Source organism: Tetrao urogallus (genome assembly GCF_951394365.1).
Source record: "Tetrao urogallus genome assembly, chromosome: 16".
NCBI lineage: Eukaryota > Metazoa > Chordata > Aves > Galliformes > Phasianidae > Tetrao > Tetrao urogallus.
The window spans coordinates 12,946,028-12,958,188 of record NC_136829.1 but is presented as its reverse complement, the minus strand read 5'-3'; positions in this window follow the sequence as shown (position 1 = coordinate 12,958,188).

The window sequence follows — 12,161 nt, the reverse complement described above, 5'->3', positions numbered from 1 at the left end:
TCTAGGATTACCGAAAACACAAATTTGGACTGTCTGGGAATTTGGCAGAGGTTGCTTTGCACTGTGATCTCAGTTCATTTGGCAATTGGTAGGGGGTAGACTGAAATTGAGTTTGCCTAATTTGTCCTCAAACCTAAGTGCCAGCATTGCCAGCAATGAGGTTCAGGCAAATGGAGATTGCCAAGAGAACAAGCTGCACTCTGTTTTTTTCTCTCTGATGACAAGTCTCACAATATAATCGACCTAATTTTTACATTTCTGAATGTGGATGCCTGGAGATCACTCATTCTCAGACAGCTTGGTGCTTTGTAACCGTGCACAAGTACTTCCAGACTCTCCCTCCCGTTTGCAAGGGAATTTTCTATCTGCTCTCTTCTGCCTTCAAATAAGGAAGAACTTGTCTGATTAATTGCACATGTATGTGCATGTTTGTACAAATCCAACCGAAAGTGACATGTCTCTTATTTAGTCAACAACCTCTGAACTCATCCTTAAAGTGCTCTTTTTTATTGTTCATGCTGCTTGCCATTTCCCATGTGTTATTAAAATAGACATATTGTGGTGGCTAAATGGAGAATTTAATTGTAAAAGAGCTGTTCTTGCCACTGACATATCCATGGCTGGATTTGTTTTTTAGTGCCTGAAGTAAATCCATAAGTCACAGCTGTGAAAATAATGTGTACACATCAAGTCAGGGACAAGCACATACATCCTTAAACAATCAAGCAGTCCCCAGTTACGTTATCTGTCTAATTGCCTCTTAAACAAGTAATTACATTCAAAACTAAGCAGCATCTACGATTTCTCTGTAACGTCTAGCTATTTAAGCATAAGGTCAACATACATTTATCTGACCGCAACCAATCTTCTCTCAGCGCTGACTGGACAGGGTATGAACATACTGCTTGTTGCCATCACTTTCGGGGCAGCCAAAGTATTTCCTATTCTAGCTTTATTCTTTTGAACAAAACATCCAAGTTAGGCACGAGGGACTTTCAGAAGATGGATCTACCCCCCGTCCTACCATGTGCATGCTGTGCATGAGCCACGATGCTCAGGCTGTCTCCCAAGCCCCATGGCTGGACATGTTTGCTCTGAACTTGTCTCATCCCAGTGTTAGCTTCTTCAAACCATGTTTTCGTGCTATTAAAGCTGCTTCCAGGGGTTATGGAGTCCACACTGACATTTTCAGGTGGGGTTAATGATTTAGTGTGACTCATATGTCAGTGCTAACTCACTCAGGTCTCACAACAAATCCAACCGATGACTCAGGATGCCTTTTTATCATTGTGTTAAATGATGGGTGCTTGCAGCGTCCAAGATTTCCAAAAGAAAGAAGTAATATATATTTCGCAGTTTTTTGCCCCTACTGTCTCTTTACAACCTTGTGAAGCAATTAGATAGCCCTTATCAGAAATAGGTCATGTCTCCCAGAAAACCCCAGGCTGTTGGCTCCCTGCTGCTGATAGTGGGTTGGGTTTAACGGGGACATAGTGGTTAATATTTTTGCAGTCAGCATGTGACCCCTGCCACAGGAGAAAGAAGAGAAAGAGAGTCTGTGCTTCCTGTGGTGCTGCCAGGGTTGCTGAGTACAAAAGACAGAGTAATTCCAGTCTCATGTAGGCATGTGTGAGCCCAATGGAAAGGAACCCATCGATGTTACCATTTTGCAAACCACGAGTAGTGTGAAAGAAGACAAATAACAAGAACGTTACAGAAATAGTGTCGTGTTTTCTTCAGGTGCTGGTGTGCACAGCCATGGCTCTCTGTGCCCAAACAGAAGAATGGTCCCAGCATAGAAATAGGTCCACACCAGGATGAGACTGGTGCATGGCTCTTTGCTCCTTCTTTCCCTGGGGCACACTACAGAAAGGGGCCATGGGATATTCCAGGTAAATCCAGGCATCCATCCTACCTTGCAGATTAGATGCAGCCAACAAGAGCACGGGTCCCATAGGAGAGACATTTATTCAGTAAAATGCTTTCAGATGTATTCCATCCATTTCTGTCAGTGAACTAAAACAGCTTTTTTCTTTTTTTCAGACATTGTCAATAGTTGATTGAATGCTACAGTTAGACACTAACTTTCGTAGCATTTCCTTTTGAGCAATAATATGAAATGAGGACTTGATTACGTAGCAATGAACTGAGTTCATTTTAGAAATGGTGCAGGGATTGCAGCAGATATGATCACTGCTTATTCCTGTCCCTGTTAATATGTCAGAGATGCAGCTAGTATAAACAGAAGCTGGGCTTTTGGTCAAATGTAAAGAATGAGTTTGAAATGCTGATTCACCACAAGAAAAGTATGAGCACAGAGCTGAGGCTTGGAGATGTCTCGTAAAACAGGAAACTTATTCAGCAAACATTAGTAATACCTTAAATACAGTGTTACAAGAATACAAGACTTTGCTATGCTGGTAAGACAGAGACTAATTTTTATTTTTATTCTTATTTTTATTTATTTGTTGTCTTTTTTTCACTTGGGCTGGGCATTCAAAGAGCATCTTTGTTGCATTTGCAGAGCCTGCAGTTTCATATTAAAACACTTCCGAAGTCTGATCCCTGTTTTTTTAAGAGTTATAAATAGCTGGTAGGAAGTACCACACGTACCACTAGTTTGTATAATGTTTAAACTAGGTCAGTGTGCAATGAACTCTGCAGGTAACGGAGTCCAGTGGACAATTATTGCCTGACACTTCAGTTTTCTATTTGGATAATTTGACCTTTTAATTGAGCACTTAACCTGAAAGTTTACACAGTTCAGGGCCAATTTGTGGGGGAAAAAAAAAGCGTAGCTCTACTACATGTGTTGTTCCCTAAAATCCCAATTAAAATGAAGAAAATGGAAAAAAAGCAAGAGTTTTCATGCAGTAGATGATCAGTGTTGAATTTCACAGGAAAAATGCATGGGTGTTTCTCACTTCAAGCAGAACTGTCATGTTTTCCAGCAGGGCAGAGTGGTCACGTACTCATTTCAGCGTTGGGATAGGCTGCACTCTTTGGCCTCTTCCTTATCGTGTGAGAGCTCTGTGCTGCGCATTTGTTCCCAACACACTCCATGTGAGCTAGCTTTGCTATCTGCACAAAAAACCCACCGTATTTCGTGTTTTCCAAAACCTGATGCTTTCCTGGAAGCGCTGGATTTGCTGTGTGCGCCGTCAGTGTGCTCAGCAATTTCCTAAGACTGAGCAGGGGGAAAGCATGAGCAGACACAGCTGTCAGGCTGCTCCCAGTGCAGCCCCCAGCCGCCCCAAAAAGGAGTTTCCAACCGCTCTCCTAATTGTCTTGATGGTCTGATAAACGCTGCCTGCCAGCCGTAGGCTGGGTCGCATGCCTAATGATTGAGACTGGTTGCAAGAGAATTCTGCAGAAAACACTTTTTTGCTGTTGCTGTTTAGAAAAGCTACATCCGGATCAAAAATAAGTATTCCTTGTGTACTTTCTGGGGCAGTTGGTTTTCTTTACAGCTCCTATGGGCTGCCCAGCTGGTAAAATGGGTTGTAATACCACCAAGGAGCTCACACTGTGTTCCTGAGGTCTCAAATTCCAGAGGTTTTTTCCACCTTGATAGTGTCCAATAAAAGATCAAGGTTTAGAAGCAAACTGCTGTTCTTTGGATCAAAGACTGCTAAAAGCAAGGGCAGTGCTCTTACTCATAAGCAAACTCAATAATCCCAGCAAAGTCTCTCATCAGTTCCCTGGGATGAATATTCCAATAAAGATTATGCAGCTCATTGCTGCTGAGAAGAAGGAGGGGAAAATTTTGCAATTGGTGCCTAGGAGCTGATAACCAGTTTCTATTAGCCTTTTACTAACAGGTTGCCCATGAGAATTAATGAAAAACTTAAATCAGTATTTCCACGCCGCTGACTATCTGAAGGATTTTGTCCAGTTGGACTCCGGATATTTCAGTGGAAAAAACAGTGGTTTTGGCTCAAGCTGTGCTGAACCAGATGTCTACAACTGTCCTCAGTGTCCGTTCTAGCCGAAAAAACAAGTGATTAACATGCACAGTGAATGACAGACTGCTTCAGAGGAAGAGCCTTTAGGCAAGGGCTGACACAGCTTTAAAAATATATATATCTAGAAAATGGAAATGGTCATTTTCAGCACAGCTAAACATATCCCTTTAGTCATCAAAAGCAGGAAGGCAATGCTATGCAACTGGGAATGTGTGTGTTGTCACAAGATGAAGGTTTATCTTTAATGGGGACATAAGCTCTAAAGCGAAGTAAATGTGCAGAATCTCATGGAGGAAATATGGCAACTCAGATCTCCTGCTGGGGCTGGCAGCAATGACCACATGTATTTCCCCGTGCTCAGTGTGCTCTCTTTGATGAGAAATTATCAATTAAAACATTTGTTGACAGCAGAGAAAATGACTAAAAAACACTTGTGAAAGAACAGCACAGAGCCACATCCCTTTCTTTCCCCATCAGCTAAGGTGGGCTGGGCTGTCTGTGTGCCCCAGCTGACATGGGCTGGGGAAATCTTGCTCTGAGAGCGCCCATGAGAAAGAATGTTGGACTTGTCAGTGCAGGGAACAGCAACCCATCATAGGATGTTTTTATTATTCATGTCTAAATCCTGTCCAGCTTGGAAAAAAAAAAAAAAGGATGTTTTATTTTTTATAAATATGAATTAATCCTTCTAGCCTTACAGGAAAACCGGGAGTGTAGGGAGATCGAAAGGAGGGGAAATCTGCACAGGCCTAGAAAAATGTTTGCATGTTTTACAAATGAGCACAGCGTGCAGTAGATGATCAAAGTTGTGAATTAGTTCAAATGTTTGTCTTGGAACAGAGCAGCAAACGCTGCATTTCTATTTCTTCCTCAAGTAAAAATACCATCTCGGAAATGAGAGTGATGTGCACATCTCTGCAGTAAATGCAGCTCTCCTCTGTGGACTTTCCTACTGTCCTCCTTTCTGATGAGGTGAGATTAATGGTGCTGGACACTGCATTGCCTCCCTCTGACCTCATCCCCAACCACGGTGGCACTTCTGGTTCACACATGACCAATTACTGTTGTGCAACACGGTGTCTGAGGGCCAACTGCATCTTTTATTTCCTCCCACCACGATTCATCCGTTTTTCAGACTCCAGCAAGCTCCTAACGACATCACACTAGGAAGTCCAGGATAATTTGCAGCTGAGACTTGGGAGCTTGCATCCACCCACCAAGCACTGCCATGGTGTGTTCTGCCATAGGTTCTTGTTCCCACATGCCAGCGTTGGTGAGATTTCCTCCCACAGCCACACACCACTGGGTCAGGGCTGCAGGGCAGGCTGGTGTTGGGTCACTGCGGTGCTGTCGGATGCAGTGCCCAGCTCCATGCTTGGGCATCCGGGCAGAGCCCTCTGTTGTTTTTTTTAAAGTGGATATGAAGTCATTAAGTTCACAAGAGCAGATGGCAAAAAAGTGTGAATGTGTTATCATGCAGCGTGAGGTTACTTTTTAACCCTTTTTCTATTAATAGTAAAGCGGCAGCGAAGAGGTCAGGGGTGCGAGTTCAGCCAGTGCGTATTTCAACTGCAGGAAGCCAAAAATAGGCACACAAAAGTCCAATCCTGATAAAACTTTAATTTATTTAGTAAAAAACACATACTATACTCACTCTGTGAGCCCTGGAGGCGCTGACCCCTGACACTCATTTCCTAGTTCCCTGGGAGCTACAGAATAAACACGGGTGAACAAAAATGCAGGTGAGCATCATCCACTCCACTTCTGATCTCTCTTTTGATAGTATTTCCAAACTGATTAGCACTTTTTTTCCCCCCACACACTTATCAGCCTATGAATTGAGAAGAAGTCCTGGAGTGTTTTAATGTTGTTTATTAAGTGCAACCAAAGTGAATACAAACCATGTGTGTTCATCAATTCTGCAGCAAAGAAACTATTGCATATTTCAGGTTCAACGCATGAAGCTTCCAGCATTTACCCTGAATGCAGTGCTGCCAGGGTCAGTCCGTGCTGATGTAGCTGAGGAACCAGTTGGTCTGAAGTGTGCTTTGCTGAGGGCTCAAACCCTCATCTCCTGGACACTTCCAGACTCCCAAGGAAACTGACAGACGTTTTCAGCACTGAAGAATGACAGGATTGAGCACTGCAGTTTATGTAGTTGTCCATATCTGAAAATCATAAGCACAGGGAAATAACATCAGATGAATGAAAGACAAGTTGCCACAGAAGTCTAGTGATAATTAGGAAAGGACAACTGAGAAGTACATTGCTGACACAGGGGAAACCCTCCAACCAGCTGGAGCTCAAGCAGAAAAGGTGATGGAGATGGCATTCCCAGACAGGTCTGATGCAGGCCTTCCTCACAGCTGACTCACACAACCAATGAGTTTGGACAGAAGCCTCTTAGGACAAAAGAATTCAGCAGGTGACAGTAAGTGGTGTCACAGGTTATTTTTGGAAAGCATTTAGCACAAGCCAAACCAGTTTAGTGAAGCTGCTGTGGTGGATGTGGAGGGATTTCTTTTCCTGCAAAGGAAACGTGCATCCTGCCAGCATGTTCAACCTCACCTTATCACACAGGAGTTGTAGAGGAGTTATCACCTGCATTAAGATATCAAAATAACTTTTCCTTGCAGCTGAAATGCACAGGTCAGCAGTTAAGGACTGCTGTAAATACGAGCCTAGTAGTCAGCCAGTAAATAATGCCACCACTGCACTGCTCTGTTCATTCAGTCACTGGCCATCCAAAGGCATTTCATCTCACTAAGAATACCTACGTGTGGAGCCCTGATGAGTATTCTGTTTCTATTACACAGGATTCACAGCTTTGTTTGTGTACCCAGGAGCTCCAATTTTCCCCAGAACTGCCAGCTTCTCCCTCTATTGCTTTTCCCTGGATCCCAATCTGTTCTATATATAGCCCAAAACTCTTCATGACCTCAAAAACCGGTCGCCTCTTCCAGTGAGGCACACTGGGCACTGAGCACAGCCCAAGCAGGGCTCACAGGAAGGAACAGCTTCCTGAGGGGCCACTGAATATGTAGAAATATGCATGCTCTGTTTTTCCAAGGGCACCTGCTAAGAACCCTGCAGTTGGATCAAAGCACAGATCAAATATTTGGCATCAGCCATACTTTCCTCCCACCACCTCTACCTGCAGGTGGTATGATATGCTGTTTTAAAATATCTATTGCATTCATTTGCATCTACACATAAATAAAACTTTCCTGCCCTGCAGTGAGAGGTAGTTACTATTTGCACGCTCTTGGCCCACAGTGAGCTGGTTGATTCCTCCAGCAATGAGCTGATCTTTCTTTTTCAGTTCTGCCTTCAGGCAAGAGAAACTTTGCAAGAGTTATGAGTCAACTCCATTTGAAGCTGCCCCATTTCCTGGAAAATGTCCTCAAGCACATCTTCCCATGCGTTAGGTGCCAAACTTCACTCCAAGTCTGTTCCTTTGCTGGAATTCTGTTTTTGCTGTGATTCAGTAACATGTAAGCCTTTTGCAATTCATATTCATATGTGATCTGTTCAAAACAAAAGGCAAACTTCTGAGCGGTTCCTACACGATCAGTGTGAAACTTTGTCAGCTTGAAAAGATAAAGATCCAGTTGGATCTAGATGCTTTCATTTCACCTAAGTATTGAAGAAGTTCAGCAACAGCATGTCAAACTAAGTGGTCCAGTATCTGTCTTTCTCTACGAGTGATCTTGAGAATGAGCCCCTGAGTCAATCTGTGCCTAAAGGTGATTTACACAAAGCTTTGCTATTGCTAAAAACTGTGCTCTGGTCCTCTTCACCTCTGCAGCCTCAGTCCCTGGATTCATGTTCATGCCACTTTCCTATGTTGACTCCAGCGACTTTGCACCCAAGAGGTGAGTCAGAACAGCTCTCTGATCCTACTAAAACCAACCCTGCCAAAGCTTTTGTCTGGGTCAAAGTCTTGTGGTTGAGAGAGGTCACAACACTTCTCACAACAGGAGTGAAGGACAACAGCCCATAATCGGTCAGTGAACCCACAAACCAAGTTCTCTTGGGGCACAACCTCCCAGATGTGTTTATTACAAGAGAGCTAACCCCACCTGGCCACTTCCCACTGCTGCCTTATCTGTGAATTTGAACTGATGTCAGTGGCTTCCATGACCCTTCTTTCCCTGGTCAGAAGAGGAGGCAAAGCGTAACACTGACAGGTAGTTAATGCCATTGAAACGTGACATGTCTAACTCAGTGATGAAAGCAAGATTTATAAAGTGGCTTCAAAAATAAATATCCCTACAAATGTGGCCTACATCTTTCTTGTAATTCTTCTTCTCCCTGGTGTGTCTTTTTCCATCTGCACGTAAATAGGCAGTTGGGCAGAGCAGACGCTTCTATGAAGATGCACTGCAGCTTCTGGAATTAATAGAGCTGAGAAAGCAATATTTCACTTCATGTTTCCCTCAAACTGCATTTTTTAATCAGTCCTTTCAGAAAAATGAACACATGAACTCTGTGATATTCTTTCTTTCTTTTTCTTCTTTTTTCAGGAAAAGCAAATGCCTTATGTGTTATGGAGCAAAATTCCCAGAAAATGACTTGAGTAACGTACCTTTCAATTACTTTTTGGTTTTTAATTTCTCACTCAGGAGTTTGCAGAAAATAACATTGTTATTCTTAGCCTAACTGGCTTTTATCCTTTTTTCCCCCAAGCTTTGAAATGTCGTACTGTACTGTTCTGGATGGAGCTGGTTGCCATTAATGGCAAAGTATATTCAAATCTTTGTTATTTAGGAAGGAGTCATCTTTTCACTGAATAAATCCTTCTTGGCCATACATGATTTCTTCTTTTTTTTTTTATTTTAAATTTGGTAAAGTCCAAGTCCAGTGTTTCTTCAAAGGCTTCTCTTCTGGAAGGTTTACTTTTGAGCAGTACAAAAATACGATATTTGTATGGATTCCTTGATGACAACTCAGAATGAATTTGCGCTACCCAACCAACTTCCATTCCTCCAGTACATATTCTTCAAAAATAAATTTCATACAGTGTAGCCCACCTCACTTACTAGAAAATGCCTCCCCCCAAATTCCTTTTCTTATCATCTCAGAAGTAATATATTGCTTTTTTTCTGTTAAGTGAATTGTATTAAAACATAAAAGCAATTTATCAACATCCAAATCTATTTCTGATTTCCACTGGTATGAATGAGATGAGAATAAGGGTTTTATGTGAGAACAGTGGCTTTTGGTGGTCTTGACGAATGGAACCCATACAGTCTGAAGTATGACTTTTTGAAACACTTCCATTTTCCCCACTGAATACAGAGAACTTTTCTCCTTTCTTCTTGAGCAGCTTAGTGCTGTTGGAAGTCCATCTGATAGCAAGGATGCCCTTTAGCTCAAAGCAAGGAGCCCTTCCCCATGTCCCTGCTTCACTCCTACCTCCTTTCATGTGTATCACAGCCCAGTAGCAAGGTGAATCAGATTCTAATAGGGATTTGCTATCGAGGTTCTGAGAACTTAAGTTAGCAGGGTGCAAAATATCAGGTGTGTGCATACAAATTTGGGAAGACCGAGGGGTAACTGTGGTACACAGAGCTCCCTTTGTTGCCCTGTGCCACCTCCGCTGCCTTTTCCCTCCTTTCCAACACGAGGTGCCTGGAGTTCATTCAGCACACTTCACAATTAAAGGCAAACGGTTGGAACTTGTCGGGAGGAACATGCCCAGGAAAGCAAAGTATGATTTACTGTGATTATAAAATGCATTCCATTCCACACTTGTTTTGACATTGTCCCTTGGAGAAAAATATTTTGTCTCATAAAGAAGTCTCACTGCTGGGTTCCTTGTCAGGAGGAGGATTGCTCCATAAGTGCTCAGCCCAAAGTAATCCCCATAACATGAGCACTTCTAAATCTCCTTTTGGATCCAAATAACGTTTATGAAGTTATATTGCTTATGCTGTTCCAAAGCTGTAGACTGTTGCTCATAAAGCTGAGAGAAATCAAAGCACTCTGAACAAGAGATGAAAGTTGTTGTAGCCATACTTCATGAGCATGAAAGAGTATTGAAATGTAGAATATAGGGTGAAGAGAGCTGTTGGATGAGGTAGTGGTGCTCTCCTAAATACAGAAATAAGGAAGAAGGGAACAGTAATGTACATGTAGAGTGTTGGGCTGTCTGGAAGTGTGTATGCCATAACTCACAACCTGGTCCCAGGTGCCGTCTCCATCTGCACCACTTACACAAAGGGTGGCTGATATCGGTTCCATGTCAGTTTACACATCTCAGCGTCAACAGATGTATTCCTGTGTTAGCCCTCATTGTGCAGGAGGGAGCTAAGGCCAAAGGACTGCACCTGAGCTGCAGCGGTGGAGAATGGACAGCACAGAGCACAGGAGGGCCAGGGCATGTGTGTGTCTGCATCTCATCTGTCATTGTTGGTAAGCATGATGTTTCATAAGGTAACATTCACATTTTTTCCCAGGACACGCATGGAAGGGCATATAAAAAAAACCTGAATACCACCCACGCTGTGGTATATCATTCCACAAGTTATCACAACATGCACAACCAGCAGAGATGAACCAGGCTGCCTGGAGCTTCAACCTCAATAGGCCCTTTTGTTTAAGTTCACTGAAGTAAAAAGGCAGCATTTTCCTCTAGAGCTACACCCCTTCTGTGAATGTTGGGTGTTGTGCCATAGAGACATGCTGGAAATTGTTAAACTTTGTTCTTTTAGAACAATTCAAGACATTAAATAGCCACCAAATATATGCAGCCCCTCTGGGGTCAGTGTGATATTTCACATATTTAAAATTAATGATGTGCTGAGTTGTCCTAAAACTTGTTCTGAAATGAACTTCAGCTATTAACTTTTCTCAGAATTAATTTCTCAGAGCTTGGGTGACTTTGTCACATCGGCTAAAATCAGCTTTGACACGGACATGAATTCTCCCTGCAGTTGTGGAGAACAAACATCCCTCTCAGTATGGAAAACACCAAACTGGAACACATTATCTGTGATTTAATCACAGCACTGAAAAGTTGTACGTGGAGCCTGACTCGGAGATATGCTGTGCAATAGCCAGCTTATAAAGAACAGAACACATATGAGAAATGCCAGGTTGTCAGTCTTGAAAACTGGCGTTTGCACTCCCTAAAGCACAGAGTGCTTGGCTCCAACTTCATATCATTCCACCAACACGCCTAAAGCCTGAACAGAACGGACTTCCTTCTGGATGTGTAAACTTAGTTCACTTCCTTGTTGAGAAAGCTAATGGGGAGGCCAACTAATTCATTTCATTTTATGATCCAATTATCTTTCTCTAAGGAGTAACCATAACAAACGTTAATAGGGAAGTGGCATTGTCACTGTCCTTTCAGTAAGTAGCTCTGAAAGAGCCAATCATTTCAAGGAAACAAAGAACTGAATTCATCCCACTGACAATTAGTAAAATGTTCCGTAGATCTTTGCTAATCCCAGACGCAACGTCCTGCTTCTCAGACTTCTGAGGATGAGGATCATTCATGAGGATCAGAAAGCTGTGAGGGTTTCTTAATGTGAAAGTCTGGTTGGTCATTCATTATCTGTGTAGTTTGATAATTACCAGTTTTCCTAGGTAAATTGTTTTGGCCATTTACTTTGAGGTAGCAGATTAATGAAGTTCTTTGAAAACTTCAGGAACCTGAAAATGGACCAAGATTCCGGAACAAGCTTTTCCAGATCAGTGGTTATTGTACCTTTAGAAATCCAGAAGACAGCACATATCTGTACCACAGCTCACTTTGAGTCAATCAATGCCTGACATACAGCAATACTTATGTAAATCTCTGGGTCCACTACATTTAAAGAGTGAAATTAATAAGCAGCCAAGTAAGCATGAACCTGTGATTTACAATCCAGAAGCAATAAAGGATTTTGAAATGTCTGATTACTGGGCTGTCAAGGTAAGTTCAAGTAGATAACACCTCTTCTCTTTGGTCGTCCTTAAAAGTTAAAGCGTTGAAAAGTAAAGTGGTAAGCCTGGAGCTGAACAAGAATCCTGAATTTGTTTTGAATTGAACACTGACCTTATATTAATGTTTGTTTTGTATTGGCACAACTCCATTGCCTCGGATGGAGTACCATCGGTTTCTGACACTCAAAGAACAAACGCAGTATATATTATTAACATCATAACATGGTTCCCACATGGGCTGGCACCTGGGTGGGAGCTCCA